Here is a 14,029-nt window from a genome sequence, read left to right as displayed (position 1 = left end):
TGTGTGTGTGTGTGTGTGTGTGTGTGTGTGTGAGTGATGGACTGGTGACCTGTCCAGCATGTCCCCCGCCTCTCGCCTGATGGCTGCTGGAGTTTGACACCAGCTCCCTGCGACCCTAGCGAGGTGTAAATAACTAAGGGTGTGAGTGAACGAGTTATGTCGTTTTATTACACCTCCATCACATTTAGAACATTTATGGGTATTAATGCTGCAGTAATGGTGACACTACAGAACCCACAGCCACCGAAAGAAATGTTGTCACATGTTTTGCACGTTTCACAAATCTTTGTTTTAGAATTCTAAAGTTCTTTTAGAAAGTGAAAGGTCTTCTGCAGGAGTAAAATGAAATCTGTCTGTGGTGACACTTCCTCTTAGACATCGGTTACAGCAGGTTTTGCATCCATGTGCTTTTCTTTTCGCCTTGTCGCCCACTTCCATGCCTCTGGTATTAATATTTGCATAAGAAGGACATGTATTTAAAAGAAAACACACAACAGGCCACAACAGGTGTCAAAATAAAAGAAACAGCCACGGTAATGGAGGACAGAGGTTCTGACACTGGCATCACTGACGTCTGACAGCCACCATTTATCATTAACACGTCTGTCCGGGCAGGCTTGGGTAGCCTAGTCAGCAGTACACCTACACACACACACACACACACACACACACACACTTCTATACATCCATCAACATTACAGAGTTCATTTCGAGTCTGACAGACAGGGACATACCCGAGCTTTCTTTGTTTAGACTTAGTGAGGAAAAAACCTGCTACTGCTATCAAGATACGTTTCTGCTGCTGACAGCACTTACTGACAAAACGATGAATCACCTAAAAAGCGGGATATAAAAGTAAAAAACAAAATAATTGTAGAGGGGGAAGAAAAAAAGTAAATAGGTGGTTGATTTTGTAATGTTTTCTCAAAAACTTTAAAAAATGCAAAACAGGTTAAGGCATCAAGACAAGGATTCTGTGAAACACTGACCTGTTTCTTAGTATTGGCTTTTGGTTTCAATCTAAATATCTATTTTCAATTGGCGAGAATGAAAGTCCTCCATTAGCTTGCAGAGATACAAATATATTAGCTCGTTTATTAAGGCCAGATATTTTGCTAAACTGTTTAATTACATTTATTAAGCTTTAAATACATGTTAGTTGTGTTTTACCTCAGAAAAGGTGAATATTTCGGTTTCATCCCAATGTGCAAAGACCTGGTTTGGACGTCCTACAGACGTGGTCTGGACCGACAGACTCAACATAGACATGATCTGCACGTCCACGCGACGTTGACTGTTTGCAGGGATGATTGTAAGAACTAAAAAAAGTTTGGCACTCATAATTTCTAATCCTGCACACACCACCTCGTCTAGAACCCTCATTCATCTGATGCAAGCTTATTTTCAACTGAAACCTTATTATTAAAGACCAAGTTAACTGAGCAACAGCTTGTTACTTGGTTAGTATGATCGGTCACTCTGAGTTTCACATGCAGGCTGAACTTGAAAATGGTCTTATACCCATGTTTCCTGCATTAGCCGCCAATTAAATGTAGACAGGGAAACTCTGACTCGGGGAAAAAGCCACACGGATCTATGTCACACTGTAAATTAGCATTCATGGACTCACCCGGGAAAGGCTGTTGCTGGTTTAGCATCCAGGAGAAATCAGAGAACCACCAAATGGTTCCTGAGTGTAGCCGTGTCCCGAGGGGATGGGTCAAATTTTCACCACACCATTGAGTGCAACTACTGTGGGACGTTTTAACCGTAGTCTCGGCTAGTAGATGCTAACCGATAGCATATGAATCTCCACAACATGGCAGAACCCCTTCAGGCTTGTGTTATTTGTGGAGATAAAACATCAACAATCTGCTCCTTTTCATTCATGGATTTTGGATAGAATTTTATGTTTATTGATTTTATTCTGATCTTGTTTTTTTTTTTTTACTTTTTTTTTCTTTGAATGAAATAAAGAATGAAAAAAAAGCAAACAAAGTCAGTGGTGGTTGTGTTGCAATTAACCAGGTGAAATGTATGAATATTTGAAAATCATGAGTAAGACTCCAAATCCTGTTCTCTTTCTCCTTTGTCTAACTTCTACTTCCTGAAATGAGTGCGAGAACTTTTTCTCACAAATATCAACTCACAAGGCATTTAGTTAGACCTCTGCAAACGTATTAAAATGAGTGAAGTTGGTTTTTTATACAATTTCTCTGTTAATAAACAGGGTCTGTGTTTACCTTATCCAGAGGTGGTTTGAAATTCTCCAGGCTCTTAGGCTTTTGAGACGGATCTTCACCGACAAATCAGCACTTTTTTCAATAATGAATGTTTTTAAGAGTCAAAAATAAAAACCGTGTGAGTCACAGGAGCATGTTATCATTAGGGGTGGGAATTGATATGTTTTCAGTATCAGTGCCATTGCCGATTCTGTCTATCAATCCAATTCCTTATCAATTCCTAAGTAGTTCAATAGGTGTCAAAAAACTTATTGCACACAGTCTCCTGCATTAGACCTGTAACTATAATCGATTGTATCTGGTATCGGTTGAAAAGATCTTTCCAAGCGTTCTCCTTTATGCTCCTTGTGAAGGCAGAGTCATCTTCTTGTTGTAGCTTTTGCAAAATGGGAAAAATGTCACCACAGTTCAGACTTTTTTTGTTCAAGTCTGCTAGTGTGGAGGTGTACATAAAGGCAAATGAAGCTAACATGATAGGCAATGTTAGCTGATTAGTTACCTGCAGTGTTAATAGGAGAGGGTGTGCAAACGTCACCGCTGCTGCGTGGAAATTCACTAGTCTGGAGTCTGGAGTGGGCCAAAAACTCAACATTAACTCCCTTTGATGAAATATCTGCTTTGCAAGTATTGCAAGTTGCCCTGTTGTCATCCTTTTTTATAAAGTTTAACCAAACCTTTGAGCGTTTTTGCTGCTTAGGCGTCATGTTTCCCGCTGACTAAATATGTAACCTGTACATTGTAGCTTGTGTAAGCTACGCAACGTGCGTGGTGACGTCATTCCTGCCGACTGGAATAGAAAAGAGAATTGTTTGCAAAAATGGCAAACGATTCCTTGAAATCATTATCAACAAGAACCAATTTTCAATTCCCACCCTTAGTTATCATGTAGCTTCCGATACAAAATTCTCTTTCAAAATCATCAGAGCCATTTTACATGTCTGGAACTCATTTTGAACAACTTTATTTGTTTCTCAGCTGAACTTTCATGAGTCAGAAATGTGACAACTTCAAGAGTGGTTGGTAAAAATGAGAACAAGTGGTGAACAAACTGCAACATATCTAAGAAAATTTGTAATTAAATTGGGGCAAGAAAATGTGAATGGCAGTTGTAAACAATTAGCAGATTATCTGAGATTACTTTATACAGCCCCTGCCAAACCTTGTATATGAATCCTGTCGTAAAAATCTACCAACTGGTGTGATTTCAACAAAAGTGTCCAGTTTCCAACCGTTGCAGCCCTGTGGCACACGGCCGTAAAGCCAGGCTTTTTGAGATAGAGCTCTGCATGGTATCGCTTTTTAAAAACCCACCCTTTGCCTAATTTTTGACCATTACCACCCACTCCTGCAGTCTGTTTCTGTCACTTCCTCACGCTCCTGCAAGACTAGTGTCCGATCCCGCCTCCACCCTCAGACCTGTTCATTAATAAACATGATGCGCTTTGCAATCAAACATGCTTACATGTACTGTTGTGAATCTTAAGAACACGCTTTTTACAGTGGGATGCAAACGCTTGGGCAGCCTTAATAGTTGTTTGTTAATTTTCACGATATTCCTTTATAAATCGTTGGTTGTTACTATAAAAATTTGAAGTAAATGTATCATATAGAAGACACACACAGTGATATTTGAGAAGTGAAACTAAGTTTACAGGATTTGAAAGTGTGCAATAACTGTTTAAACAATATTAGGCAAGTGCAGAAATTTGAGCAACACAAATATAAATGAACTCTACATCTAGTAGCTCCTCCTTTTTGCAGAAATAACAGCCTCTAAACGCTTCCTATAGCTTCCATTGGGAGTCTGGATTCTGGCTGAAGGATTTCTGGACCATTCTTCTTCTTCATCTTTAGTTCATTCAGGTCTGATGGTTTCTGAGCATGGACAACTCTAACTCACACCACAGATTTTCAGGTCTGGGATTGAGATGGCCATTTCAGAATGTTCAACTTGTTCCTTTGCATGAGTGGCTTAGTAGATTCTGAGCAGTACTTATGGTTGTTGTCTTGTTGAAAGATCCAGCCCCGGTGTAGCTTCAGCTTTGTCACTGATTCCTGGATATTGATCTCCAGAATCTGCTGATATTGAGTAGAATCCATGCGTCCCTCAACTTTAACAAGATTCCCAGTCCCTGCACTGACCACACAGCCCACATCATGATGGAACCACCACCATGTTTTACTGTAGGTAGCAGGTGTTTTCTTGGAATGCTGTGTTCTTTTTCCTCCATGCATAATGCTCCTTGTTATGCCCAAATAACTCAGTTTTAGTTTAATCAGTCCACAGCACCTTGTCCCAGAATGAAGCTGGCTTGTCCAAACGTGCTTTAGCAAACCTTAAGCTGCTCTGTTTGTGCTGTGGGGAGAAAAGGCTTCCTCTGCATCGCTCTCACATGCAGCATCTCCTTGTGTAAAGTGCACCAAACAGTTGAACGATGCACAGTGGGTCCATCTGCAGCAAGATGATGTTGTAGGTCTTTGGTGCTGGTCTGTGGGTTTACTCTGTTCTCACCATTCTTCACTTGAATCCTTAGCTGTGCCTGTGGTCTTCCATTTCCTCCATATGTTCCTAACTGTGGAAACATACAGCTGAAATCTCTGAGACAGCTTTCTGTCTCCTTCCTCTAAAACATGATGGTGAACCATCTTTGTTTTCAGGTCAGTGAGAGTTGTTTTGAAACCCCCATGTTGCTATTTGTCAAAGAATAATCAAAGAGGAGGGAAACTAAATTCCCACTTTCAGTTCCTCCCTCCAGCAGCACTACCCCATACAGGACACCTGAAATATGTTCCTTACTCCTGTATGACCCACTGAATGTCATGTAGGCGTGAATTTGAGCTGACAAATAAATCAGCAGTGATTATGTTGGACCAATTCAGCCAGAATTTGCGCGCAGAAAAAAATCCAGGCTCTGCAGATGTGAACACTTCCTACTGTATTCAGGTGGAGTGGAGCCGGTGTTCCGACTATCCGTGCTACTGGTCAATGTGTGCTACTTTGGGGGAAAGCGCATGCACAGACTGATTATAGATCAGGACAGTCAGAACACCGGTGCTAGAGTGGAAGCCCTACAAGTCCCAGTGCAGGGCCCCAGTACGAGGTTCCCAAGCTTGTGGGATCATCATGCAAATATTTAGAAACATGTCTAGTGCCTTGAAGTCATCATTTTGTCTCTACTGTGTTTATTTTTCAACATTTCAGTCACTTAAAGTAAAACCTTCGGCACACATCGTAAAAGCAAAAGGCTCCTCTGTCCCCAACAGAAAATGTGCCATGAGACATGATACTGATTACCACGTATCGTTTTTACACTTTACACCTTTTCAGGAGGAATGGAACAAAACATCTACTTTAAAATGTTATTGCTTGGTATCCTCAATGCCAGAAAGAAAGTACAGTGTTACTAAATAGGGAAAGCTTTTAGCAGTTTTAACAACAAGTTGAAGGGCATGAAAGGTAGAAGAGGACGGTTTTAAAACCCATTCATACTTAGTTTATCATGGTCAATCCAAGGAGTCACAGAGGATTTGACCTGTGAAGACAGAGCTATATTAGTGTGCGCCAATTAAATGAGTCATCTCATTTAGGCTATTAAAAGATTAGGCTAATGGGGGAATAAAGTTGAGTATTCAAATTAAAAGAATAGAAATTAGCATACAGATTTAAGAGTTCAATGCTAATTTTCTCTTGAGAATATTCCAAAAATAAGACACAAATGTGCAGTTACGAGCAGTATAGTCTTATGTTCCTTTACTACAAATATGAAGTAAATTTTACTTTGTAATTGCTGTATTTGTTTTTAACTCATTAACTGCCATTGACGACTAAAGTCATCATTTGCATTTTTTTTTACTGTGTGGGCGTTGGAACGAGCCCCCACACCGTGAGAACAAACATCCCAGCTTTAAAGCCGATCTTCATCCGCATACGTCACACGTCACGTGATCAGGAAGCAGAAAATCCATGTGTTAGGAGATCGTTTTAGGCCGCTGCTGTAAAAAAATTGAGGCGCGAACCGGAAAAGCTTCTGCCGATCACAATTCGACAACAGATTATGAAAGAATGGATAACGATCGAAACGCGCTGATTCTTCCTGATGTAAGAGGTGAGTCTACTCTTTGTTTTGGTAGTTTTTACGTCAACATCATCATAGAGGGCAACGTTCTGTGACTCTTAACAAAAAGTGAAAACGCTGAAAAACGCTGGCAGCGAAGGGCTTTTCTGATCAGGAAACGGCTGGCAGTGAATGAGTTAAATGTAGAGAATCTGATTTGCATGTAGAAACAATATGCTAAGGGTATCCCAGAAAACTCAGGCTTGTCCGGCTTTTTAAATCCTAGAGTTTCACCGTCTTTTTTTTATCAGAAGCAAAAGCAGGAGATAGTGGCGTGCATGGGAAACTCAGAGCGACTGATTAGAACCAGAAATATCCAATAAAAAACATTTTTCAGTGATCCACACCTTTAATATAATGTATGAGCAGAAATACAAACATTAAAAACTGTATAAAACATATTTTTGATCTAATTACCTTGTAAACTCCACAATGTGTTTTTATAAATCGTCTCACGGATTGTTATGATAGCCGCCCCCGGTCTGAGATTAGGAAGAACGTGAAATGAATCAAATGTTCAGATAACCAGAGTCGTCTGCTGATAGATATGTTGGTTTTGTTAACTGCTCCTGACAAATTGCAGGAGCGCATCACCTCACCGCTTTTGTTTGGCATTCCACATCTGCTGTGTTTTGAAAAGTATTAATGGAGGACATGGAGGCATGAGATATTACCTGCAGGTTCAGTCAGGAGTTCTTGTCAAAACCAGAACAGGCCTGTGATGTGTAGCGCTGTCATAACGACACTCCCGTGTCTCGTCTCAAGCTTTGAAACCGTAAATTGAGCCACAATTTTCTGCTTTAGCTTTCAGTGTAAAACTATTACATGTAAATGACGTTATTTAGTCAAACAGCCCCTTTCTTCGTGATGTTTTTATTGTTACTTTCTTTTGAGAACAAAGATAATCATTTTGTCTGCATTTGCTCCTAAGCGTACACTTTTACTCAACTTTCTTCACTGTTTCTGAGAGAAATCAACAAATATGCCAAAACAATCCTATTCAAGCCAGTCTGAGACACCATCATTATTGGTTGGTCTCGTTAGCTTGTGAATGCTTTGCTAGCACATCTCTCATGCATTCGAGCATTTACCCAGTTGAGTTTCTCTTCCTGTGGCAGTGACCTTCTGCCCGTGGCTGCTAGGAATTACAGTCATTCAGTGACTGTCTCAGCATGATGGATGGCACCTGCACCCATTGAGCAATCATTCCCTGGTGTTATATTGTTTTTCTTTCTCACTTCTGCGTGGGAGTGAACTATGTGAATTCTTGAGCTAACACCAAACCAGATAATCATCTCATCTGCATGATGTATGTTTTCTTTTTTTGGACAAGGAGCTATCACTAGACATGGAATGTCTTGCCAGTAGGGCAGTAGCAATACTAGTGCTACCAGTGTCACAACTTGTGAGAGAGTAGTTTTGAAAAAGGTTGTCTCATTAATATAATCTCATTATGCAACACATTTTTGTTCAACACTAGTTGAGTAAAGCGTACTACCTCACCTCTTTCCAGAAAGACACTAAACCCTAGCTTCAGCCTAGGACCTGCCACCTTTCAGTCAAGAGTTTTATAACAACTCATTTTTCTTTATGTCTTTTTTTTTTGAGAAACGATACAGTCAAAGCAAAAATGTTCATATTTTGAAAATGTACTGCAAGTTCTCAATTGACACCCAGGGTTTGGGACTTAAATCTCCTACTGCATCAACATTGAGCTCATTATCTGTGGAATTAACCGAGTTGTGACGTTTTATATTACATTATATAAGAGTTATATAGATTTTTGTGTAATGTTGAATATGAGTTAAATCTAAATGTTTATCAGTTGTAGATCCAATCAGGTGTTTCTGAGAGTTTCATTAAAATCCATCTTGTGATATCCTGGCAAGCCATCCTATATATATGAATACATAGTCTGGCCATGACCCATACACAGACTTTAGTCATTAGATTGTCTTTCAAACTGTTTCCTCATACTATTGGACAATGAACAACATTTTTACTCTGTATATTGAGTTTTAGACACGTGTATGTTGGTTAAGGTTGATTACCTATGGCCAACATCTTAAATCAGGTTGAGTGAATAGACATTCAGTTGTAGGTGTATAACCAAGTATGACATTTTGACATAACTGTCAAAATGTATCTCGAGGTTCCTGAGAAACCTGGCTAAGAGACAAAAAAAGTATAGCCCCCCCTATGTGACATCCTTTAAACAAGGATGTCACATAGGGGGTGTATGTAATTGGAATGGCTCTTTTTATCATGCCAAATTGTAACTAAAGTTCAAACGGTCATAGCTAATTTTATGTTTTGAAAACAATTATCTGTCAACCTTCATGAATCAGGTTGTAAGCATACGTTCAATAACGACTTGCCTTAACTCATTCACTGCCAGCCGTTTCCTGATCGGTAAAGCTCTTCGCTGCCAGCATTTCTCACCGTTTTTACTGTTTTTTCAAAAGTCACAGAACGTTGCGCGCTAGGATGATGTTGATGCCAAAACAAACAAAACAAAGTGGATACTCATGTCTTACATCAGGAAGAATATACGCGTTTCGAGCTTTATCCGTTCTTTCATAATCTGTTGTTGAATTGTGATCGGCAGAAGCTTTTCCGGTTCGTGCCTCACTTTTTTTACAGCAGCGGCCCAAAACAGTCTCCTAACACATGGATTTTCTGCTTCCTGATCACGTGATGTGTAATGTATGCGGATGAAGATCGGCTTTAAAGCTGAGATGTTTGTTCTCACGGTGCGGGGGCTCATTCCGATGCCCACACAGTGAAAAAAATGCAAATGACGACTTTAGTCGTCAATGGCAGTGAATGAGTTAATAATGTAGTAGAAACTACAGAACTATATATTGTCACAGTAAGGTATACACACACACATTAGTATCTGTAATATCTTTGTTGCAGATAATTCTTTGATGTCTCAAACTTTTTATGTGTGTGTATATGTGTGTGTATCAGCAAGGCCTTACAGCAGGGGTGGGGAACCCTGGTCCATAGAGGGCCGCCTTTCAGCATATTTTAGTTTCAGCCTACTTCAACACACCTGACTTCAATCAGCAGGTGATTAACAGGTTTCTGCAGAGCCTGATGAGCTGCTGAACAGGTGAATCAACCACTGAATCAGAAGTGTTGGAGCAAAGACGTGCAGGATACCGGCCCTCAAGGAACAGGGTTCCCCACACCTGCTTTACATGATCAGTGTGGTTGATGAATAGTCTTTAGTAGAGGCCGGCCGATATATTAAATTTTTTCTATATTGGTCATCAGCCGAAATTATTTTTAAAGGCCGATTTAAAAAATAAAAAAAAAATCAGGCACCTGTGTGGCCAACTGCCGCCACTACTAGACTGAAGAAAGGACCCGAAGGACCCCAACACACCGTGTTTGTTATGTTTAGTGTTTTTTTATATTTGAAGTTCAATAAATATTAAGAGATTTATTGACCTACTTAAATTATATTGCACACAGTGAGTGTTCAGTTTTCTTTCACAATCAATGTGCTGCTAAAACGTATATATATATATATATATATATATATAGAGAGAGAGAGAGAGAGAGAGAGAGAGAGAGAGAGAGAGAGAGAGAGAGAGAGAGAGAGATATATAGATATACGCCTAATAATCGGCTTTAGGTATCAGCCACTGGCAACAAAAATTCTTTAAAAATCTGTATCAGCATCTGCCTTGAGAAAAACCACATCAGTCAGCCTTTTATCTTCAGGTCTCTACTATCCCCATATGCAACTCACTGATACCTGGTAAACCCCTAAACGTCAGCCAGATGGCACTTTGTTGTAATATTTTGCCCTTGCTTGCAGCGGGAAGATGGCGAACGTCAGCAAGTTGGAACCAAAATGCAGCAACAAGAAAAACGGGGTTCATATTCACAACTCTGTCACATCATACTCTCACTGAGCCCACGGCATTCTCAGCTTTTACTTGAGAGCGAGGGTTGTGAGGTACTCTCAAGAGTGTGTGGGTTCACCACTGCCACGCTCTATGATTAAACAGTAGCATGTGCTGACAGCTGGAGCAGAAAAGTGGGATGCACTGTGTCACAGAGAAGTGAGAAGCTGCTTGTCAGAGAAAGCTGATGGCATTAGCCTTGAGTCAAAATAAATGATGTTTAAATGTTAGCTTTATGTGAAATAAAAACTTCACGTATGAAACTGGAGTTCAAAAAATCCTGGAGATGGTAAGAAAACATTGTAATGAAGCATGTTGTGTTTCTTTTTTCTCATGTCTGTAAATGGACATCCAGTGTTCTGTTTTACTTTGACTTCCTCATAAGGAGAGATGGGTAGAATGGTCAAACTTTTACAGTTACAGATTAAACAAGGCATTCTATAAATGTAAGTTTAGGGTTAAACCTTCTGCCTTTTTACCTTTTCTTTTAAACCTGCGCAGCCTGTCGTCTCATCTGCCATCAACTGTTGTTAACACATCTCCTTTGCTAGACTGTCAGACAGATGCTCACGAAACACAAAAGATTTGCATTTTAGCTTGTCATCACTTGATCCGTTGACAGCTTCCAGCGTAAAGGTTATGGCTCTGATGTTAGCTGCTAGCTAACATTCAACCCACATCTTTTTAGAGGTGTTGTTTCAGAGAATGTGTTCCACTCAGTGTTAAGTTATGTTTCAACACAGAACTGGCTGTGGTCACAACGCAGTTAAGGCCATTTATATGTTTTGAGGTTTTCTTTCTCATATTTGTTGTCCTTGTTTGTGTTCAGTCGCTTTTTTGTCCTCCATCTTTAGCTCACCTTCTGTCACCTCCCACTGCCTTTTGTGTTTGCACAAATTGATGGAGCAGACGAACAGGTTTAGATTCACCCTGTAATCTGATTACTTGCAGAAATATTTGATAAGCATTTCCCCACTGCAGAGCTATTCATAGTGAGTTGAAAAGTAATGATTGTTCCTATCTGCCGTAGTTTTTCATAGTCGTTTAATTAACTGTAAAAATCAGATCGTGTGACTCTGACATAAGGAATTTTGTTTGACTCCTGGCCATCCGTCAGTTCAGTAGTTCTTGGTTTTCCCATTTAAATATTAAGATAAAGCTGTGTGCAAAGTCATTTTTCTGTGGTATTTTGCTTGATAATTACTTCCCTGGAAAAGTCCCAGAAGACTCACTCTTTTATAGACAATATGTTTAATTGAGCAAATTAGAAAGGCCTCTTATGTGCACAGCAGCTGTGTACACACACAGGAATCTGAAGGGAAGTTGTTGAGGCAGCAGTGGAAGGATGCTGTGAGACTCGTGAGTTTAAAACAACTTGATGGAGTCAGATGGCCTCTGACGCTCAGCACAGATGCACATAGCTAACATCTGTATGAAAACCTCCCAGCCTCCAAATCACCACCCAGCTGAAATGATTTCTGAACACTTGATACATCTGTTGACAAACTGAGTTTGGACCTTTGAGACAGTTTGCAGTGAAAATCCCATCCAGGTTTTTGGACCGCTTCATAAGGAACTACTAAATTTGTGATAATAATGATGTTGAAGAAATTAGCTGAATTGTGTTTAATTTTTCTTTATTTATCTATTTATTTTTTATCGTTTGCAGTTCAAATTTTAAAACTGCTCCTAAATCAAGATTTTGTCAAGTAAAATATCAGCAGACAAGTGGGTGAAATTTCTATTAAGTAAATATAAATAAATCAGCATTGTTCTTCTTTATGTTATTCTCAAAGATTATATAAACGAAAGGTTGCTAATAATTATTACTAATGATGTAAAAGTGCTTCCCAAAAGCAACTCAGCTGTCTTGTTTTCATTTGACTGTCTTAAATAGTTCTTTGTGTGATTAACAAGTGTATTTACAGCTTAGATGTACGAGTTACTCTGATTAGGATGGTGCTTTATTTTGTAGTTATTTTACGTCTCTGAAGGTTCGGAACACTGAAAAGCCATTTTTTAAATCTTATTTCTGATTATGATGGGTCACTTTGAGTTTTTCATGCTGGCTGAACATGAAAACAGTCTCCTACACCTATCTCCTGCATTAACTTCTGATAGAAAATAGATGGTGAAACTCTAGGATTTGAAAATCCTGACCGATCTACATCACACTGTCACTTAATATCTGGGCTGCCAACTCAGGCTCGTTGAGCGTGGGACACACTCATCTGATCCTAATTACACGCTGTCACGCCACATCTTCATCATCTCACACTGAATAAAAAAAATCCCACCCCCCGTCTCACGGATAGCAGGTGCAGGCTAGTAGATGCTAACTGTTAGCATTAGCAACTCCACCACACAGCTGAGCTCCTTCAGACATATTATCTGTTATTTGTGCTGATAAAAACATCAATGTGTCAGCGCGTGGCAGTGAGTGAAGCAGATGCAAGGATCCACATGCAGGTGAGGGAAGCAGGCAGGCAGACAAACCAGCACGAGTAAAAGTATTTAATGATCGCACGCTGGACAATGAAACAATGATCCACAAAGAGACACAGAACTGAAGGGGTTTAAATACAAGAGGGCTGGGAGCTTGGGTGATTGGAAAACGAGAGGCAGGTGGGAGCAATTAACAGAGACCCAGGCTGAACCAAATGGGGAGACAGGACAGGGTGTGACACAATGTTGCAAAGCCAACAGTCAGTTGTAGTTGCATTGCGGTTAGCCAATCAGATGCGAGATATCCAAATCCTGTTTGAAGCTACTTTCTCTTCCAGCTGATTTGTAATTCCTAAAACAGGCACATCTGAGCTTTTTTCCCCCTGAGTACGACTTACAAGGCATTCATTCCTACTAGAGACCACTGCAAATGAATTCATTAAATGAGTGAACCACACTCAGTTCAAAAAGCCAAAATAAATAGAGAATACAATAACTCTTTTTATTGTTGTTTTCAAAAACAAAACAAAAAATAAATAAAACTGTCTCATTTTCAGTTGTCATAAATTTTCATCCAGCACTAGAAAATTTAACAGAATTTTCTGTTTTAGTTCTCCGGTTGTTTCTTCCAATCACATCACTCCCAGTTATTAATGAGCTATTATGCTCATAATTCTGAGGAGGCACATGTCATCTTCTGCATATTTTTATCTAGTTATGACACCTTTGCAATTTTGTAAACTCACTGTAATACTGTTTGCTTGGATTACCTATATGTGAATTAGGGCTGGGTAATAGAAAATGTATTGTTATTGAAATTAGGGATGGACAATATATCGTCATCAATATTGGTATTGGTCGATGTTAGTCATTTTTTAACATATTGGCTCGATAAATAAAACTGGGCCGATATTAACAACCAATATTTTTTCCATCTCATCTCCATTTGTTTGCCTGTTTCAGAGGGTGAGGGGGTGATGTTTAATTGTTTAGTCATGTGACAGTGAATGTAATCATCTCAGAACCGTAAATGTGTGTGGTGTGTGTACATAATAATGTAAATTCAGCTTCAATAATTTTCATTCTATACAAAATCTGCAGATTTTTAGAAGCATTAATGTCAGTATATTGGTTATCGGCAAATATCTGTAATCGGCCATAACTGTGATCTTAATCGGCCCAAAAATTTTGTATCGGTGCATCAGTAATTGAAATTTCTGACTCTTATTGAGATAATTTTTCCCATGTCAATAAATTTGGTAATAAAAAAGATGAAAAGATTTGTGTAGGTTGGCAACGCTTGTGT

The 14,029-nt window shown here is 39.4% G+C and overlaps 1 protein-coding gene across 1 annotated transcript in view; it reads left to right on the top strand.

Moving 5' to 3' along the window:
• The window catches only part of slc25a21 (solute carrier family 25 member 21), a 137,462-nt gene that overhangs the window by 78,586 nt on the left and 44,847 nt on the right, over window positions 1-14,029 (top strand). The gene's annotated exons all lie outside the window — the stretch shown is intronic.

The sequence above is a fragment of the Nothobranchius furzeri genome, chromosome 18 (genome assembly GCF_043380555.1).
Source record: "Nothobranchius furzeri strain GRZ-AD chromosome 18, NfurGRZ-RIMD1, whole genome shotgun sequence".
Taxonomy (NCBI): Eukaryota; Metazoa; Chordata; class Actinopteri; order Cyprinodontiformes; family Nothobranchiidae; genus Nothobranchius; species Nothobranchius furzeri.
Note: the sequence above shows the minus strand (reverse complement) of the source record. Positions and strands in the feature narration are given on the sequence as shown.